This window comes from Acomys minous (assembly GCF_964271855.1).
Source record: "Acomys minous genome assembly, chromosome: 8".
In the NCBI taxonomy this organism is placed as follows: domain Eukaryota; kingdom Metazoa; phylum Chordata; class Mammalia; order Rodentia; family Muridae; genus Acomys; species Acomys minous.
The window spans coordinates 89,975,517-89,996,678 of record NC_140489.1 but is presented as its reverse complement, the minus strand read 5'-3'; positions in this window follow the sequence as shown (position 1 = coordinate 89,996,678).

Here is a 21,162-nt window from a genome sequence, read left to right as displayed (position 1 = left end):
GAACTCAACGGGATTGCAGGAACAGCTAGTTAAATTCTGTGCAGGGAGCACAAGAGTGCCACTGGGAAAATGAGAAGACACATTGGCTACCCGAAGTGAAAGCTGGAAAAAAAAAAAAAGATAAGGTCAGCAACAAGTGGGCAGGATGAGGAGAGAGCAAAGGTTACTAAGCAGCAGAGATGGCAGACTCTTGACAGCAATCCACTCAACTGGATGCACTCCAGGCAGGACAGAGACCTGAGTGACTTTAAAGAAGAGGGCGGGAAGAGAGAAGGGAAGTGACATAGACAAAATAGGAGAGGAAAGCAGGAGTCTGGTTTCCCACTTCACATAGACTGAAACACTGTTCATTTCAACTCTAAATGTGAAAAGGCAAAGCATTCACATTACCAACAACGTCGGAGAAGAAAGCCATGCCCAAGTAGTTCAGAAAAGACTCCCGAAACAGCTGTCAATCCCCCCAAAAAAGCACATTTAAGAATTAGGGGGTAGACTGAGCTATCAACCTTCTTCAGAACTCTGAGAACTCAAGTGGATACAAATACCTAGGAAGGTTTGTCTGATGAATGTCACTGATGAGCAGAGGCAACCATCGCTTAGCGACATCCTACCCAGCCCTGCTTATATTCTCTTCTTAGCGGCTCAGTGCTCTGGCAGACATTGCTGAAGCTACAGTGTCTGTGAAACCTATTACCCTAGCAGGCTCTGAAGGGATCAGGAGGAGTATGGAGGTCTCTAAATGAATCACTCACAGAGAATGTTCACTATGTGGCCTGTCTAAAGAGCTTTGTTCTTAGGACTTGCCTTTATTGCCTGCTGGGCAACTTTAAGTTCTGTAAGCAGTCATATTGTATTCCAAAAATCAGTAGCAATTGTTTTTCAAAACCAGTTGTCCAAGAAAAAGCATTCATTAGAGCTAATAAAAAAGAGGGGAAAAGTCTTTGAAGGAAACACTGGAGAATGAGACTTTGTACTGAATGGGCTTTCAAATTTTCTTATGAATCTCCTGTGATGTAGGTGACAATCATCCAGTGGGATGTGAACACAGGAAAGAAATGAGAAGAGCTATTTTTTTTACATTGGGTGGGCCCTGATGTCTTGTGCAAGCAGGAAGTGATGACGAATTCTGATCTATTAACTAGCTGCTGACACGCTGGAGGCATACTGTAACACGTGCAGCACCTCTGAAAAAGCTGGGATCATAAATCAGTTGAAGGCACTTAAAGAAATCCTTGTATAATCATTAGCTGACCACTAAGCTAACCTAGGAGAGATTTCAGTGGCCACAGATAATAATAGTGACTTGGTAGAATTAGTCCAGGAAAAATCACAGACTAACCACAGCGGCAGTATCAACAAACCTGGGAGTGTTCTCTCTCTCTCTCTCTCTCTCTCTCTCTCTCTCTCTCTCTCTCTCTCTGTGTGTGTGTGTGTGTGTGTGTGTGTGTGTGTGTGTACATATATATGTATATATGTATATAATTTAAATACCCTATTTGTAATAAAAGTTATGATACAAACAAGAAACAGGAATGTACAATCCATGCATAGTTTCCTTTGTAAAGTCATATGGATAGTGTCCTAATGATGAATTGAACATGTCAACACTTTATCTCTTGTCCATAGGTTCAAAGAACTGGTCAAAAGCCTGAGAATTAAAGAGAAGCATGAAAATGGCTCACCAACTGTAGATCGTCAATGAAAAGACAAAAATTATAGGAAATAATCAAAAAGAAGTTCTGGAGTTTAAAATGTATTATTATAATACTATTATAAAGTCGACGTAGCAAGTCAACAGCAGCTCCAAAGAATCAACAGACTGTAGTCACATCAATGGAGATTGTTCTGTAAAGACCAACTGCAATGAAGAAAAAAATCATAGTCTCAGAGACTTGTGCCTCACCATCAAGCTTACTCTCACGCAGTGAAGGAGGCAGCCTGCGAAGTTTCTAAGCGTAACAGCAGAAAACGTCCAAACTTCATACAGAGAATCAAGACTCTGTATTTCCTAAGGAACTCAAGGATGCTTAAGTGGAGAAACTCAAATCAGACACTCCCAAACACATTATAGTCAAACTACAAAAAGAAATACAGGGAAGTCCTAGAGTATGGACATTTTTGATTAATAATATTATCAGTTTCTTATGTGAGATTCTCAATTGATTTCTCATCAGAAATTTGCAAAGTCAGAAAATTGTCCGCTGGTATATTTAAATGCTACTTAAAGGTTGTCAGTCAACATTTTTGTAAGATTATCCTTTGAACCAAAGGAGAAATTAAGAGAGTAGAATAAACAAAACTGAAGTAAGAATAAACAGGCATGTGAAGATTTAAAAAAAAAACTCAGTGGTAAAGATACCCATGCATATATATTCACAAAAGTTAATGAAATTCACCAATATGGATTGAGCTAGAAATGATCATAATGAGTGAGTTAACCCAGAAACAGAAAGACTCAAATGGTATATACTCACTTATATCTGCATACTAGCCCAAGGGGCATGTCCCACGAAAGCCTTCACTTACCAGGAAACTGGGACAGAGGAGAGGACATCCTAATGGGACTTTAGTTGAGAGAATCATGGGAGAATAGCAAAGTAGAAGGATCCAGAGAGTCCTAGAAATCTACAAGTAGAACATTATGATAAGGCACCAGCCAAGGACAATACAGGTGGTAAACTTTAAACCCCTACTCAGATCTAGCCAATGGTCAGAACATTCTCCACAGTTGAGTGGAGAGTGGGATATGACTTTCTCACATACTCTGGTGCTTCACATTTGACCATGTCCCCTGGAGGGGGAGACCTGGTGGCACTCAGAGGAAGGACAGCAGGTTACCGAGAAGAGACTTAATACCCTATGAGCATATACAGGGGGAGGTAATCCCCCTCAGGAACAGTCATAGGGGAGGGGAATAAGGGGAAAATGGGAGGGAGGGAAGAATGGGAGGATACAAGGGATGGGATAACCATTGAGATGTAACAAGAATAAATTAATTAAAAAAAAAAGAAATTCACCAATATAAGCAGGGCCTACGCCAAGCAAGTGATTCTAGTTGGTATGGATTGAGAAAACAAAGGTCATAAAGCACAATTTACAGAGATTATAATTAAGCTATTTCCTGAGCTGCTTGCTACCTGAACAGACTCTTTACATATTTTCATATAACAGGAATCATCGCCGTAATTAAGTTAAAATGTGACAATCTCAATAGTTGAACTAAACAGACCCTTACTTTGGAAATGAATCATTCAACATTACAGGTAGTTAGACTATCTGGGACCTGGGGAAACTTGGGAAGATATTGATCATGACTTGCTAGAAGTCAGCAGAAGGCTCATCGAGAAGGAAATCCAATGTCAAGAGGACAGATATTGGGAAAATGGTGAGTTTAGAGCAGCACCTGTTGACATGGGGGGAGTCAGAAAGACAGCTAAGCTATGTGGGTCTTATTCTGATGCCTGAAAGATGGGAATCTCGATTTAGATTTCACTTGGAAAACAGCGGTGGGGCAAGGCCCCTGAAGAAGAGCCTGTGCAGAGAGAACAGTACTGTTGTATGAAAAGTTGCTGGCCAAGACAACTGATGGGTTTTTTTCCCTCAAAAAGCTCATGTAAAAATGCTGCTCAAAGGATCATGCGAGAAAAATAGTGCAAGTGTCTGCTATAGTCAGCAGCATGCCTGTGCCGGGCTATTTTAGGATATAAGAACAAGAACCCTAAGTTACCTTTGGTGATGACTCAGTTGTCAGAATGAAGGACAAAGAGAAATGAGGTTAGACGTGCTCACCTCGGCGGCTGAGTTCAGAGACCTATGGAGAGAAAGTGCTTGACTTGGGCAATTATCTAACTCAAGGGACTCAATAGCCGCATCCCCAAGAAGAGGAGATTCTACCACTGTTAGTGGCAGGCAACGCCCCCATTGTTCGTAAGGCAGTCAACCTCAGCACACTCGTGTAGGCAGCTTCTCATTGGTGTCCAGACCAGTCAGGCAAGGCAGGGCAAGGCGGGCCCACCTCACTGATTCCAGCCTCATAGGGCTATATGACCCAACAAGGCACAGAAAGAGGGCTTGGAGGGGTGGTGGCCTAAGAGGTGCCTGAATACTGTCGGTCTCCCTCTTCTACCTTGTCATCTTTCTACACTGTCATCTGGGTATGGCACTCACTGCCGTGGAGACTGGCATTTATGCCCCTTCTAACGAATAAAAGACTTTTTAGGAACTAAATATATCTTCCTTTAAACATCTCACTTAATCATTCCTGTATAAAAGACACTCATTGAATACTTTATAATTATTGCTAATTTTAACCTATTTTAAAATACATTTTAATTTGTTCTATCATATAGCATGAAGCAAATTTTATTTTCTTACAATTTTTTAAGCATAAAAAGCAACATTAGTATTAGGTTCTGAATTGGTAAATAAATTTGAATTAACTCTATTATTTCATGAAACAAATGAAAAAGACTGTGGAGACACTCCATGTTTTAATATGTAAATTATTTTTCTTAGAAAAGGCAAAAATGAAAAAAATAATAAAAAAGAAAAGGCAAAAATGTAAATGTTAACTTTTGAAAGTAAATGACCACTATTTATTGACCTGATAATGAGTACTTTTGTTTTTTGCTTTGTTTTCTTTTCTTACTTGATCATGCTGAGTTAGAAACATTACTTACTCTTCAGTTTATCACACTATAGTTTAAAATAATTGTCCTAGTCATCTCTTATTGACCCATGGCACTTCTTACCATTTTTCTAATCTGGAGGTTGACTAGACTCAGGCACAGGTGATAAGATACATTGAGCTGTTGTGTTTCTTCCTCATGATCATCCTGAGGGCTTCTAGTGTACACCCATGTGTGCAGGAAGACTGAAGGATTTTCTCTCACATTTCCTACATTTGAGCAGATCACAAATCTGCATTTTTAAGTTTTTGTAGAATATTCTAAATTTAGTTCCATTGTGAATACCCCACTGTGGATGCTTCCTTTCGTGTAGAGGGAGTGCGTTATCTTTACAAAGGAACAAAAGTGCTCAACACCCTTTAAGGATGGTCAGGAAGGTTTGTAAGGGGAAGCCTGTCAAGACTGATGTAGGTAACATTGCAACAGCACCTTGCAGTATGGAAAAAAGTAAGCCTGAACAACAATAACGTAAGTGTGGGTGAGACTTATAGTCAAGAAACTAAGTGAAGGTCAGTGGTCGGAAAATTCAAAGGAAATATCAGAGGCCAATAGCTACCACGTAAATTGACCTGATAGGGTAAGAAGAAAGTATATTGATGTGCACATTTTTAAATGTCACAGTTTACTTGCATGCCAACAAGAAAAATAATGATAATCTTATCTGGGGAGATGGTTCAGTAGCTAAAGCTCTAGTCCCATCAGCATAGGGACTTAATTCTGAACCCCAGCACCACGTAAGAAAGGATACCTACAATCTTAGTGCACAGGAGCTCATGCCTAGGAAGAATTTTAGAGCTTTTGGCCAGATATTCTTGATGAATGGGTGAACTCCAGGTTCAGTGAAAGACCCTGTCTCAAAAAAATAAGTCAGAGATACTGAGTGTCAACACACACGCATGCGTATATACACGAACAAGCTTATGCACTATTGATAATGTAAATGGTCATAGTCTCCATGGTGCCTATGGTATCCGACAATGGTAATCCAATGCACATTACACACTGGGGGTCTCAGGGTTTTGAGGATTGGATGATATGATTACCAAGACTAAGAGTTTATGTCTCAGATCAAAGCATATTTGATTATGTCAGCTGTGTGCTTGACTTCCAAAGACACCAAATGAATTCTGGGCCTCAGATAGTTAGACAGTTAGGAGCCTAACAGTTTTTAGTCAGTAGAGATCATTAACCTGAAACATAAACGAATCAGGATGAGGGTAGAGCAGAGGAATGGAGTTTGATACAATCCACCTTGCCTTGCATGGGGAATAGCGTTTACTCAGATGACATGAAGTTTAAAGCCTCACAACAGGACTGTCTGCAGAGGAAATGGTCTCTAAAGCTCCCAGAATGGTTTCCATTGCCACATTCCAAGTCCAACTGTCATCAACAAAGCAGCATGATAAGGAGGATTATCTTCAGACACCTAGCACCAAAACAGCCTATTCCCAGGGGCCTTTTCTGAGGAAACTACGTGGTTCATGGACCATCAAGACAAAGGTAAAACCAGAGCAAAGCGAACCACAGAAGAGGAGCAATGGTGAGATAACTCAGGAATTCTGCTGAACCAAATACCAGGAAGTTGATTGCACTGTAAGCTTGGATAGCAACCAAAGTAAGAACAGGAAGCTAGCAGCCTCCAAGGAGAATGTCTTCAAGATGAAGTAAAATCGAATCCAAGGAATAAATAGAGTCACTCAGAGACTGGATGAGATCACTGATTGGGCCTCATAGAGAGAAAGCACCTATTTTTTTTTCTCCCATCAAGAGAAACACAAGCCAATCAAATGGTCAAGGGAAAACAAAGCATCTACTACAACAAAAATATAGCCAACTCATCGCCCAGATAGGAAATAAGCTAAAACTTGGCATCGCTCAAAGCCATTAATTCACTGCAGAAAGAACCCCTTCCGTTGGATTGTGGAAATGTTTGCTTTAAACTCACACAGATTTTAAATTGGACCGACCCGCAGAGAGAGAAACAAAAGCTTAACATTATCATGGGTTTAAGGTGAAGACTATTTAAATGTCAATAATTCCATAAATGTTGTCTACTAATTTAAAATTTTTGAGACAAAATTGGGATTTCAATGGTTGTAGAGAGTAGCATCTGTTACCTACTTTTTATTAAAGTTGGCAGATGAGAGTGAGAGGGACTGACTGCTTTTCTTTTTTTAATTAATTAATATATTTATTCACTTTATAGCCCAACCGTAGCTCCCTCCCTCCTTTCCTCCTGGTCCCACCCTCCCTCTTCCCCATATCTCCCCTTCCCTACTCCCCAGAAAGGGGCACCCACCCCAGCACATCAAGTCACATCAGGAGTGCATCCTCTTCCTTGGTGGTCTGACAAGGCAGCCCTGCCAGGGGGAAGTGATTGAAAAGCAGGCAACAGAGTCCATGACAGAGACAGCCACCACTCCCCTTACTAGGCAACCCACATGAAGATCAAGCTGCCATTTGGGTGCATATGTGTAAAAGACCGAGGTCCAGTCATACAGGGTCCTTGGTTGGTGCTTCAGTCTCCACAATCCCTCTAGGCCTTGGTTAGTTGGTTCTGTTGGTCTTCTTACGGAGTTCCTGCCCCCTCCAGGTCTTTCAATCTTTCCCCATACTCTTCCACAAGGCTCCCTGTGCTCCACCCAATGTTTGGCTGTGAGTCTCAGCATCTGTTTTGATCCATTGCTGGGTAGACCCTCTCAGAGGACAGCTGAGAAACGTCTCTCTGGGCTGGAGAGATGGCTCAGGCACTAAGAGTAGAGACTTCCCTTTCAGAGCCCTGAGTTTGGTCCCCAGAAACCCCTGCATGCAGCTCAGAACTGCCTGTAACTTCAGCTTCAGAGAGTTTGACACTTCTAGCCTCTTTAGGCACCCTTATTTGCAAGCCCTTCAAGAATACACATGAATGCAGATGCACACACACACACACACACACACACACACACACACACACACACACACACACACGTACACATTGCACACAGTTAAAACTAAAATAGAAAAAAAAAATTCTTACTTGACCTCTTCTTAGCATGTCACAAATACTTATCAATTACATCTATACTTTTTTTGGTTGTTAAAGATTCCATTGCAATTATTGCTCACCTTCTAAGTGAAGTATATATCCTTATAAGTTCTGGATTGAATAAAACCTAAGATGCTTCTAGTAAAACTCAAGAAAATTCTCTCTAGAAAAACCTAAGTAGGCAAGACCAAACAACAGAAACTTAAGGTACCAAGGTTATCCAATATAGGTGTTAAAATTAGACCTATCTGCACATAGCAGGAGCTCCAGATAGCCCCAGCCTGTCTAAGTTAGAAAGCAGCTCAGAGCAGCCAGGGAATATCTCATTTGTAGTCTATACTCACCTAGCTTTGTTTTTATTTTGTTTCACTGAAACAGGAGCCATTCTTCACATGTTTACTGCAGCGACCGCATATACAGTCTACATTTCAGCCAGCAGGGGTAGGAAGAAAAAGAATACACCTTGGAGAGTTTTGAGATGTGTTCCTAGAAGCCAGTGCTGGCCTTTGATTCTTGAATGTTGCTGGGTACAAGCCACATCTAGTGTCCATTCTGTAAGTCTAAATTCAGAATGACAACTCTAAGTTCTTTGTGATGATTTGGGGGGCCTCCCTAGGGATGGGATTTGATACTGATATTCCCAACATTCCTAGGAAAAATTCAGTGGTTTATGCTGGTAACTGAAGAGTGAGAAATCTGGAGATAAGCACTGAAAGAAAAAAAAAAACCCTCGAACTCGAAATAGCATTTATCTGATACATGAAATTGGGGATTAAAAAAAAAAAAAAAAAGCAAGAGACCAATGCTTTTTAGCATAATCACATGAGGACTTACATATAAAACAAAGCTTTGTCAATAAAAAAGGAATGGAGTCCTGACCAGAACCATCAAAAGCTCAGATGAGTAACCCGTGGACTTGACAAGTCAGAGGAGGAGCAGTAAGATAGATGCTCCTTTGTGTGGAAGAGAGGAAAGGAGATGGCTAATGGAGATCTCTAGGGTCATTATGTCATCACATGCTAAGTATAGCTTCCAGTCATGCATCACTCCATGTTTCCTTCAGCTTGTGAATATCCAAATATCTACATGTAATATCTGAATATCTCCAACATGTAAGTAAACTCTGCAGTCTGTCCACAGGGATGGAGAAGACTGCCATACCCTATTCTAAAGCTCTTTCGGGGTAGACTGGCTTGCCGTGGGGCTCCATTGACATACACGTTATGGCCTGCCCTTTCTGATCAGATGCTCACACCCATGTAAGCACATGTATTGAAGTCATACGAGAATCAGTTGCCTTGTCTATCAAGCATGCATGCAAAAACTCACCATCCTTAGTGGTGAGTTTTCGATTCTCTGTCATCCACATTTCTCCATTTGACAGCTATTAAAAAATCTCAGGCGAGTGTTCTTGAAACTGTTTTACATGCTTAACTTTAGTAAATAACACGGATTGTTTGATTGGTTGGTTTGTTGGTTGGTTGGTTTTTTTGAGACAAGGCTTCTCTATGTAGCCCTGTCTGTCCTGGAATAGCTTTTTAGACCAGGCTGGGCTCGAACTCATAGAGATGCACCTGTCTCTGCCTCCCTGAGTGGAATGCTGGGATTACAGGTATGTGCCACCATGGCCAGTGATAGGACTAATTTTTAGACAGGTAGGATGGTATGCATCTCAGTGATGCAACAGCTCCAGGCCCTGTACACTACATTGTTTTTTAAAATCTGTACTCATCTGCCAGAAAAAAATGAGTGTCACTACATTTGTTTACTGCCTTTTGTGTGTTTTAAAAGCAATGTCGATTTTCCACCATCTACCTCCATGCCAGCTGAGGGGACCTCCATGAACAGCTTCATCATCAATCTTACAAATATCTGCCCTGTCGTTTACTTTTGATTTTTTGAGTTTTCACAAAAATCTAAGCAAAATCTTATTCCTTGCTCAAGATTTATTTTTATTATTTTAACGTTGTAATTATATGTAGGTTGTGCACATGAGTACAGATGCCCTTGGAAGCCAGAAGGGGGTGCTATCAAATCCCCTGCAGCTAGAGTTAGAAGTTGTTGGGGGCTGAGAACCAAACACAAGTACACTGCAAAAGCCCTGTGTGCTCTTAGCCTTTCTCTAGACCAAATGTCTTTATTTTTTTTCTCACTGTTGTTAGTTCTCTGACAATTCTAATCAATGTATCTTGATCATATTCACTCCTTATCCTCGCCCCTCCCACATTCAGTCCCCCTTCCCTACCCACTCAACTTCCTGTCCTCTTTTTTTTTCTTTTAACCCATCAAGTACAGTATGCGCCAACCATATGTTCTTGCATGTGTGGCCTTCACTGGAGAGTGGTCAACCCACCAGGGCCCTTAGGTAGGGGGTGGGACTTCATGCCTACCTCCCCTCTCCATGCTGGGATTTTGTCTAGTCTGAGCCCACAGAGGTCTTATGTGTACTGTTACAACTGCTATAAATACATATGTGCAACTATCCTACTGAGTCCAGAAAAGTTTTGTTAATGGCCATCCAGCAAGAGACGTAGAAGGTGGATGACCCCAAGAAACTCCTCCCTAACTTGAAATAAGTGTCTAAGTGAAGAGAAACTTTCTCACCTCCACAAGGTGCAAAGGTAGCATCACCAAAGGTACAAAAAGTACCCTTGGATCTCACTCATAGGAGCATGTTCAAAATAGCAGAACAGGTCTACATCACACCTGCTTGTGGAATCCAACACGTCTTTCTGGTCTGCTGACTTCCAAAACCTGAGGAATAAGGCCAGCAAAGGCCTTATTCAAAAACATCAAATCCCTCTCGGCTGAGTTAGAGTCACCCTTGCAATTGCTCCACAAATTGGACCATCTTTTGCATCAAACGCAAGCATGATTGACAGACTGCACAGGCCTTTGTCTTTGAACAGCCCCTTACGAATTGAACTAGATTACAGTAGTTATAGGAAAGACGTTTCTGAATATGGGAATGCATTTGTATTGTACCTGTAAATTGCTTCTGTGATGAGGTCATGCCATGCCACAGACATACCGGTATACATGATTGTAGTCAGAATTCAAGAGTTACAGAGGCAAAAAGGGACATTGTTGAATGAAAACAAAACAAGTAAGCTATCAAGCCAGACTGGGATCCAGCCCCAGGCCACCTCTAGACAATATAATTCTCCTTTGCAGTTCTGTGGATTAAACAAAAAAATTTAATACATTGTACTTACTTCTAAGAGTTTTGACAATGAACAATTTTGAAAAAAAAAAAACAGGGTGAGGAGGCACCTTTTCTACTTTGATTCTTCTTATTATCCCAATCCTATTCAAAGCCACACTATCAAGATGGCTACTCACTGTTAGGAGCAGATACCTGTGTATCTACAGACCAGAGTAGCACATGCCTTTCACTTTGATTGGCTTTAGTTTCCAGAATCCACCGATGACCTTCTCTCCTCGGGTTTATATGTTTTACCTTTAGTGTCTTTTACTGAAAAACTATGCGTTGAAGACAGAAGCCTGGGTTCTCAAACAATAAACATTTATGCTTTGGTTGAATGTGCAGGGACTGACCACAGCACTGCTGCCCTTGGCTGACACACTATTATATTCTAGGACCTGCTTTTAGACAAATTATTTGAACTGGATATTCAAGCAATCCTACTATGCTCCATGGGACCATTGACAGAAGACCTGTGAGGACAAAATATACCAAACAAAAAATGCCCATCTCAGAGCAGTCTGTGTTGGCCTGAGCCTTTTCACATAACTAAATTCTGGTGAGTAGGGCCTTGATATGGACAGTACGGCAGGATCCAAAGGGTTATAGAGTACTGTTATAGCAAGGATCAAAAGACAAAGGAGTCTGCCACAGGAATGAGATTTCTTTTGGCCTATCCATAGTTGAAATGTGGCAGTTGTAGCAGAAGATAATTTTTTTTTAACAAAAAAGGAAAAAAATTGAGGTAAGAAACTCATTATACAAGATACAATCCTTTTGGAAAGGAAAGTATTATTTAACACATTTCCCCATGTGACACGGCTCCAGATTGTAAAATGACTTTTCTATGTTGGAGTTCACTCAAATCTCATCTTGGGCACAATGTGCTTTACAGATCTGATGCTAAAAATATCTCCTTTGTGTTTGGAACTTTCAGCTAGTCTACTAAGTAGGGGTGTGGAGTGTGGCAAGTCTCTTCATCTACTTCTTCTAGGTGAGTAGTTACAAGTCCGTCACTGAACATCACTGCTCTCTTAGAGACAGGACTTCATGACAACCCAAGGAAATTGCTGGAGCAGGATCTTGCCCAGAGGTTACACTCAATGGAACCAAACTTTGATGGTGCCGCTTCAGAGAAGTTACTCTTATTCCAGAAGATTCCAGTGGCCTGATGTACCCCATATATGATCTTGAATCTACCACCACATTACAGAAAACCACCACACTAGAACCAAAGGATCATCATAACACTGGCAAACACCCTTTTTATGGAACAAAAGGGTTTGAAGGGCTTAGAAAACTATGGTTTTATTGGGAGTTCTTTTCTCAGAATCTTATTTCACAGTGATTTAAATACAAGGTCTTGCAGTTTTCCTCTGTAACCATTTGGATACTTTCTAGTCACAGAGTATGCGTAGACATGATGTGTACCTGGTTTCCATCAGGGCTCATGAAATGCCTCTCCTGGGCACCCGTGCTGACTCCCAGCCATCTCCCTCCTCTCTTACCTCTTTCTCTCCACTGGTAAGTTTAAGATCCCATGTCCCCACTGCCTTTTGCCTTTTGCTAATGTAGCATGGGAGACACAGAAATGTTGACAATGCTAAACTGTTAGATAGCGAAGGCTATTTTTTTACAGCTGTTAGCCTCCTGTGACTAATGCACCAAGAACTGCTGCCTCCAGTCCAACTAAACACATGACTTCTCCTCCACTATGCAAGCAGTTGGCATGAATCACTTGATGATGTGGGCAGGAAAGAGGTCATTCTCCCTCACAGTTTCAGGGACAAAGTTGTTGGAAACAAGAAAGAAAAGAGAATTGTTCTTTGCCTTTTTAGTTAATGAATACCCTTAAGGTTGAAACCAATGTATGTTATAATTCTTAGTAGCAGTGAAGCCCCTTTTTAAAGACTATTAACAACTGAGTGAGAGGAAGGTGATGTGCAGTGACTTCTGCTGATAGTAGTGTCCATCTGAATGTCTCAAAGTGGGGCTTCTTGACAGTAAGTGCCCATGGACTAGGAGCAGCTTTTATTGAGAGCAGTTATCGTGGTTTATTATCCCCAACATTTCCTAAGAAGGCAGATGCTCATTTCCTATATGTTGGCTCCACCCTCATGACCGTACCAAACCCCATACCTCCAAATATTATTACACTGGATCCCACACAATTCCAGGTGGGAGACATACACATTAAGTTTAGAGGAGTCATTATTTAACACAAACAATAATATCAGTGGATAAAGATTCAGAGTCACAATAATTAATATTAGATCAGGGACAGAGATCACAAGCCAGATAGGACTTGTTGAAAGGCAAGGTGTTGAGAAAAGCTAATGCTGGATATATGGCTCTGTACATGTTCTTTTGCCACATGTACTTAGGTAAACAGAAATCCTCATGGCTAACAAACAGCTTTTGCAGTTATGACTAAATGAGTTATGACCTTAAGAACAAGATTCAAAGAATAAGCTTCTCTACACCTTCAGTATCTAGAGGGCAAACTCTGCAGATGGCTAGGGCCCTTATAGAAGACTGCATAGTATTTGTAGGACCCACATGCATCCTCCAGCAAACCTAAAATCATGTCCACAATGCCAGTGATTCCAATACAATGGAAATGCACATAGCACTTATACCATAATATTTGGGGAACAATGATTAAGAACATGTCTATATGTGTTCGGTACAGCTGTGTTTTTTCTTTACCAGACAGTGTCTATCTGCAACTGGTTGATGCAGGGACCCCACAGATATGGAGGTTGACTGTATGTGTGGAGTAGGGGTACCGATGCTCTGAATATTTGCAATACAAAGATCCTGCTTATAGGGATTAAAAGGCAAACGCACAGCAGAATTTTTTTCTAGACCTGTATAACCAGTAGCACACTAAGATTTAGTTATGGAAACACAGAATAACAGCATAAAGTGTGTTTTCCCAGTGCAGCTTGGGCTCCCCACAGCCCCACATGGCCCTTATCACATTTATGTTTTGCCTCAAACACAGCAAGGCTCTGGGACATGTAGCCGTGACCTCTGACAGGTGCTATTTCTGCTCCTCCCCTGAGCTTTACACAGTGTAGAAGAAGTTAACCTGGCTTAGAAATATGTCAGGAAGTACCATCATACTCCAAAAGCTAACCTCAAGTCCAGAAAAATCTTTGCAAAAAAGATGAAGACTCAAACTGGCACATTGGTGATTATTAACCTTAAATTCTTAGAAAAGCCTGCAAAGCTGTGTCCAAGGGTCTAGCAGTCAGTTACTCTCTTCATTAATTATCAGACGTAAGTGTATTAGGGCCTGTAGAGTGTGCTAGTATGAGATGCCCCTTTGAAACAGTATCCTACCATCTTTACAACTCAAACGAGACCACTTTTGATTTTCTTTTTTTTTTTTTTTTTTTTTTTTTTTGGTTTTTCGAGACAGGGTTTCTCTGTGTAGCCTTGGCTGGACTCACTTTGTAGACCAGGCTGGCCTCGAACTCACAGCGATCCGCCTGCCTCTGCCTCCCGAGTGCTGGGATTAAAGGCGTGCGCCACCACTGCCCGGCTTTGATTTTCTTTCTTAATTGCTTCTTAGAATCTAGCCATAGTTTCTGAGTGAGCGGGATGTTTTGGCTCCACCAGTTTCAGCTCTGAATACATTTTTGACCTGCTGTGCTTATGAGAGCCAGCAGTCAACATGCCAGATGGCCTTGACTAATCTTATGTTGTTCCAAACATACCTATTTATAACTCCCATGGAATCTTGGAACTAGTCCTTGTGTGAAACATCAACCAAGAGTAATTGAATAAAAAAAAAAACTTGTCAAAGCTGCAGGTTATTAATGCAAACGGCACCTGAAGTGGGATTTCCTACAACCTGGAAATCAATTAGTGAAATCCAGGGACTGTCCCGGAAGTGCTAGAGAATGGGCAACATAGTCTTAAGGAGAGCAACAGCCGGGATGAGCAAGCTGCCTGGCAGATAAAGAAGGCACCCTGATGCAGATAAAGAGCTTTGACAATCCTGCAATCCCAAATTAACTCTCTACTTTTTTCATAGAGTAACTGTGACAGGAATATAAATTGTCAGTCTTCCATTCAGTGTGTAATAACATTAGCAGTGGGAAAATAAATAAATAAAAGTGAAAATGGCCTGAAAAAAAAAAGTCCAAATGATAAAATTCATGAGTCATTTTGACTAATAGGATAAACCATTGGCAGAATTCAGAATTCGGACTTTATTACCAGAAATATTGAACTTAATAGAAATATCAGGCCACACATAAAAATGCATGCAGCAAAAGTAGTAACCCATCAGGACTTTTTAGAAACCAGAGCAATCAATAAATAAAATATTTATTGCAAAACTTACAAGAAGAATAATGGATTCTAATGAAAATTAAAATGGAAAATATTGGGAACGGGTTGAATGACGTGAAGGGAACACAGATTAAGAATTAAAATGACTTAATGGAATTTGTTCTGGAATATGCCACATTAATGAAAACTGAATGATTTGTTGTAGAGTTGGGTAACTTTAGTCAAAATGTTTACCCCTGGAACATTCTAGGTGTTCAATCATGCACAGTACAGTGAACCGCAGAGAGGAGGGAAGAGACAAAAGAGACAGAGAGGGACTCTAGAGTAGCTGCCAGCATTTCCTCTAGCTATATCCCTCGCTCACATCATCATCATCATCATCATCATCATCATCATCATCATCATCATCATAATGTTCTCAAAGGCTGCTGCTCTCTCATCCTAATTCTACCCATTGGGGCAGCTTCGAACATCTTTCCAACATTCACCTACCCTCTCTTTGGTGTGGACATTGCTACTTTTTTCAAATATAAATGTCATCATTCCATCATCCTACTCGGAAACAATTGGCATCAGCTTCTGACCTTGACAGATTAACTGGTGCCAGACTAGACCCCTCAACAGAAAAAACTGAGGTGAGTCACAACATCAGTCTAATCTGAGAACGAGCACATATTCATGAAGGCAGTTGCACTTCATCCCCTTCGGGACAACTCTCACCTGCCTCCAGGAGGAGGCAGAAGGGAGTGTGCAACTCAGTCACGGGTCACGGTAACCATCAGGAATCAGAGAGCAGAATGAGAAGCCACTGGGAAAAACAGATGGGCCAGTGCTGGAACGGTGGCAGATTGTCACGTGGGAGGGCCCTGCCACCTATTGCAAGCTTCCCTGAAGGTCTGTGTCCAAAGGCTGAGATGCAAATAGTGTGGGTGGAACGTGAAGAGGCCTGGCATGGTGACCTGGCTAGGGCACCTCTAACAAGAAGGCACCCAGGGCCTGAAAGAGGTTGAAGTGCCTGCCTAGATGTAAGCAGCTGATTTTTTTTAACAACCTGACATTCAGATGAACCATTAGGAAATGCTCATCTTAATAGTCAACTCTAAGAGCTGGGGAGATGTAAGAGGGTGGGAGTGCTTTCTGCTCTCGCAGAGGACCCAGGTCCGATTCCCAGCACCCACATGATAGCTCACAACTACCTGTAACTCCAGTTCTGGGAGCCCTCAAGCTCTTTCTGGGTTCTGCTGGCAGAAGGCATGGCATGTACATGGAAAACAGATATATATGAAGACAAAACACTCATACAAATAATATAAAAATAAATCTTGTTTAAGTCAAGACTATACACCCTAGATGAGAGGAACCACCAGACCCAACCTGACAAGGCCTAAAATTAAATTTTGCCAAAATTAAGGATGACAGAACAAAAGTCAAATATCTTTTTTCTTATTTATGTTTGTGTATTTATTTTGTATAAGGGGTGTGTGTGTGTGTGTGTGTATGTGTGTGTGTGTGTGTGTGTGTGTGTGTGTGTGTGTGTGTGTAAGTGCACATGGAGATCAGACGACAACCTGTGGAGGTTGGTTTTGAAGAGCAGTGACGTTATCCTCTGAGCCATCTTGAAAGCCCCCGATGCTCTACTTTGTAGTCTTTGCTTCAGATGCTTTCTTATGCGCATACTCACACATACAACCACACCATCACCATTTCCGTTTTTCTAGGGGTGTACACAAAGTGTTTAGAGACACTCTTTGTGTCTCTGATGTTTCTCTCTTATGTTCTTTCATCCCAGTAAGGGGTCTCTGCTTCCTAGTTCCAGAGACCCCATCCTTCAGGTATCAGTTTTGTCTTGTTTTTTCAGGATTGCATACTGTACCTCTGTTTCTATTTTACTGGCCCCTTAACCAATTAGCACATCGGGAGAGCCAGTGTCTACATGACATGCTCAATTCTCTAGGTCAGAGGTCCAGATAATGGCTGCTGATTCCTTTTCCCTTGTTTTACAAGGCTGAACTCAAGGTCCTGCTTGCTGGACTCTTATCTGGAGACTCCTGGGGAGAAGTCCAGGGCTGGTCAGATGCTGCAAGCATTAGGTCTTTGTGCAGGCAGGGTTGAGGCCCCATTCTCTTCCTGCCTCTCAGCTGGGAGCCTCTCCTGGCTCCCGGAGGCAATTCCTACTTAGCAACTGTCCCCATCTTCAAACCAGCAGCAGGAGATGGAACCCTCCTCATGTTCGGAATCTCCAATTTCTCCTTCCAATTTATCTCTTCTGCTGAGAAATGTTTAGCGTTAAGGGTCTGTGTAATCAGCGGAGGCCAAACCCTGTAATCCAGGGAAATCCTCCTGTCTTCAGGTCTATAAACTTCTCCCATCTGTCAGCTTTCCCTTTCCATGGAATAAAACATGTTTACAGTTCCAAAGACTAAGCACGGGTGCCTCCTTGGGGAGCCACTCTGTCTGCTGCACATAGCATTCATGACTTACAGCCTTTCTGGCACCATTAGAACATAGCTGCCTGCTGGTGGTCCCTCCCTCTGCAGGCTGTCCCCTCAGGAGCTGCTAGGCACACACTGGGTCCCTGGCATTTGGAAGAGGAAGGTATTTTTTGTTTAAGAAAAGCAAGAAACAAATCAACCTTCTATTTTTCATTTGAAGGAAAACGTTGCTCTCAATCAAATCATCCTGTCACATGGGGGACAGATTTAGCCCGGAACCTAGATGTAATGTTAGCAGATGATTTTAGTCTCTCATTGTGATGGTGGAGAGAGATTGGGGGTGGAGGAGAGAGACACACAAAATGATAGGTTTCAAGGTTTAGATGACTGAAATGTAATCAAAAGGCAACCGAACTCACCAATTCCTGACCAAACCAAGCACACACATAATTTCTCCTTTTAACCAAGACACTTCACTTAGCACTCACTGGCTAACCATTGTGTAGGAGCCATTGAGCCTGGCATGAACTCTCAAGACCATTTTGCTGTGTCGAACTTCTATATCTATAATCTGCATTATCCAGAAGTAAGCCTTCTTGAGCCCCAGAGGTACAAGTTCTCAGTGACTTGGCAAATACAGGATGTTGTGTTTGTAGTGCCTGCGAGGAGGCTGATACTGTTTCCCATTATAGGGGGGAAAGCAAAGCTTTGAATGATTCATCCCTAGCCACCTAGAGTAGAAATAGTCTACACTCATGAACCCACCAAGTTACTCTCTAGTTAGAGAATCGTATCTGAAAATATAGGTTGGCCATTGTTAAATCCTGATGAATATTGAGAAACATGATTCTGAATACTTTTACAAGCATCCAGGGGCAAGAGCAATGAGAAGAGACAACCAGACCTCAGTCTGCTTCTTTGGCTCTTTATAAACTGGCCTTGTGTAAAGTGGAAGTGAACATGTGGTTTAGTGTCCACTTTTGCTGCTTTGTCTCTGTGTTTTGTTTTGTTTTGTTCCTTTGGAAATTGAAATGGTGTGGGGGGGGGAAATGCCTGCTGTGTTCTGCTCTAAAGCAGCAAAGCACAGCTGTGGCTCAGCCAGCATAGTACATGTGAGATTTATCTTGTGTTGTTGATAAGTAGCATCTATTTATATTTAAGCAAGTATAAGTTCAGTAGCGTGTACACAGACCTAGGATTATTATGGTGTGTGTGTATGTGTGTGTGTGTGTGTGTGTGTGTGTGTGTGTGTGTGTGTGTGTGTAGCTTCAGGTTTTTCCTTTGCCTCAGCTTCCTGTCTCAACTCACCAGCATTGGCGGTGATATAATTGCTCTCTGCTTTCTGTGGAAGCCGCAGGTATTTGAACCACATTCCCTCTTCCTTATCTTCTCCCCTGGTTTATGAGCCTCGCGGGCTCGCAGCCTGCTTGTGATGCCTCCCCTCCACCTTCTTGGTCCTTCCTATCTAAACATCCACAGCCTCATCCACTATCAGAAATCAGCATGACTCAGATCTGCAGGGTTGGAAAGCCAGAGGCAGAATTCCCCGGTTGACGGCTGCTCTGTGTATTAGATCATCTCCCCAGGGGACACGTCCATCATCTCCTTCCCTCCTCTGAAATGCCCTGGTCTTCCTTTGCTTCTCAGTCTAAATCCACCTTCTTTAACTTGGTGGGCCAAGCGAGGGCCTGTGTCTGCTTCCTAGTCCCGTGCTCACAGCCTCCGAGAAGCAGACATAAGCTTGAGCAAATGCTAACTTTCTGATCTCATTCCCTTACAAAGGCAGCAGGTAAAGAAGTGTGCATTATTGTCCTATCTGTGGTGCTAATCTCAGGGATCAGCAGCTAAGGGATGTTAGACTACAGATAAAACTGGTGATGTCACCACCAGTGCTGTGTTTAAATATGTTACTCGCAGCAGTTGGACTTTTTTTTTTTTTTTTTTTTTTTTTTTTGGAGACAAGAGTTTGTTTCTCTGTGTGTAGCCCTGGCTGTCCTGGACTCCCTTTGTAGATCAGGCTGGCCTGGTAATCTGCCTGGCCTCTGCCTCTGGAGTGCTGGGATTAAAAACGTGAACCACCATGCCCGGCAGCAGTTAGACTTTCTTAAAACAAAAAATTAAATACATGCATTAGTAGGAAGGGTTATTAATAAACCTAGCCCTAAAACCCCTTATTGATTAAAATCGGAGGCATCAGACCATGCCACCTAAGTGTAATAGTCTGCTGATCTAATGCCCAAGACTTAAAAAGCATATCTATAATACCACCATCAAATCTAAATAAATTCCCTGATGTTATCAGTGATGTAGTATTGGCCAGACTCTCTTAGAAAAGGACACTTTGAATGGATGGCTGATATAGAAATAAAATGCACTGAGGCCAGATCTATACCCACTCCTCCAAATCCAGGTAATTGATCTAACTGGATCATCAGTGGTAGAATCTACAGAATTTTGTTTTAACTGCTTTATGACATTTGCTTGTTTTGTGTGTGCATGTTTCCTCGTCAGTATGTTGACTCACATGTGCCATGGCAAGCCAGCCCATGGAGGTCAGAGGACAACTGGCAGGAATCACCTTTACCTACTGAACCACCTCGCTGGCTGCTGGCATCATCAGTATTTCAATGTCCTCCTGCTACAAAGCAAAAGCTTCCGTGATCCAAAGACACTGGTGGGTGTGGTTCCAGGGTTAATCCATTTAGAGTGTCTAGAGGTGAGTGTTGCTCAGCTTTGCTTGTTTAGGTTTGTTGATTGCCTCTCAAGACAGAAGACAGCATCAGAACATACAGAGCCAAGGTCAATAGGAAGAAGTCAGACTTATTGGGATCGGATAGTTTCATATCTTAATGGAATTAGGAATGGCAAGAAAAAAAGAAGTTCAAGATGGGGGAGGTATTAAATAATGCTTTCTAAAACATGTGCTGTAAATGGCTCTTCTAGAAGATGAATGAACCCATGAAAGTGTTTTATTTGACTATTTCAATAATTCATGCAAGAAGCAAGAGGCACTTACATATTATCAGTTGATGTACTTCTAAGTGCCAGGGACACAGCAGTGAAGGACACAGAGAGGCTGCTCCCAGGGAGAAAACACCCTTCTTTCTGTGTCATCTGAATGCAGAAAATGGGTCACACTCTCCTAAGAATTTTCCTTTTTTTTCTTCCAAGTGTTCGGATCTGCACATCCTCCAGATGCTGTGTCCCAGCCTCTTCACTCTTTATTTTTATTAGTTGTTGAAAAAGTGTTTTGCAGAGGGTGTGTCTTCCCAAGATGAACCACAAGCTCACCCTTATTTTCACTCCACTCACCACACTCGTATCTACCACACTGTCTGAGTTTGTGGCACTTCCTTGTAGAACTGTCTTATTTTGGCCGCACTAGTTCCCAGGACCAAATACTGCTGTTCATTATTGATCATCCATATTTTGCGGGCGGGGGGGGTGGGGGGGGGAGTGAACAATTTCTTATATTCAGCATGTGATGTTTAAATACTAATTTACACA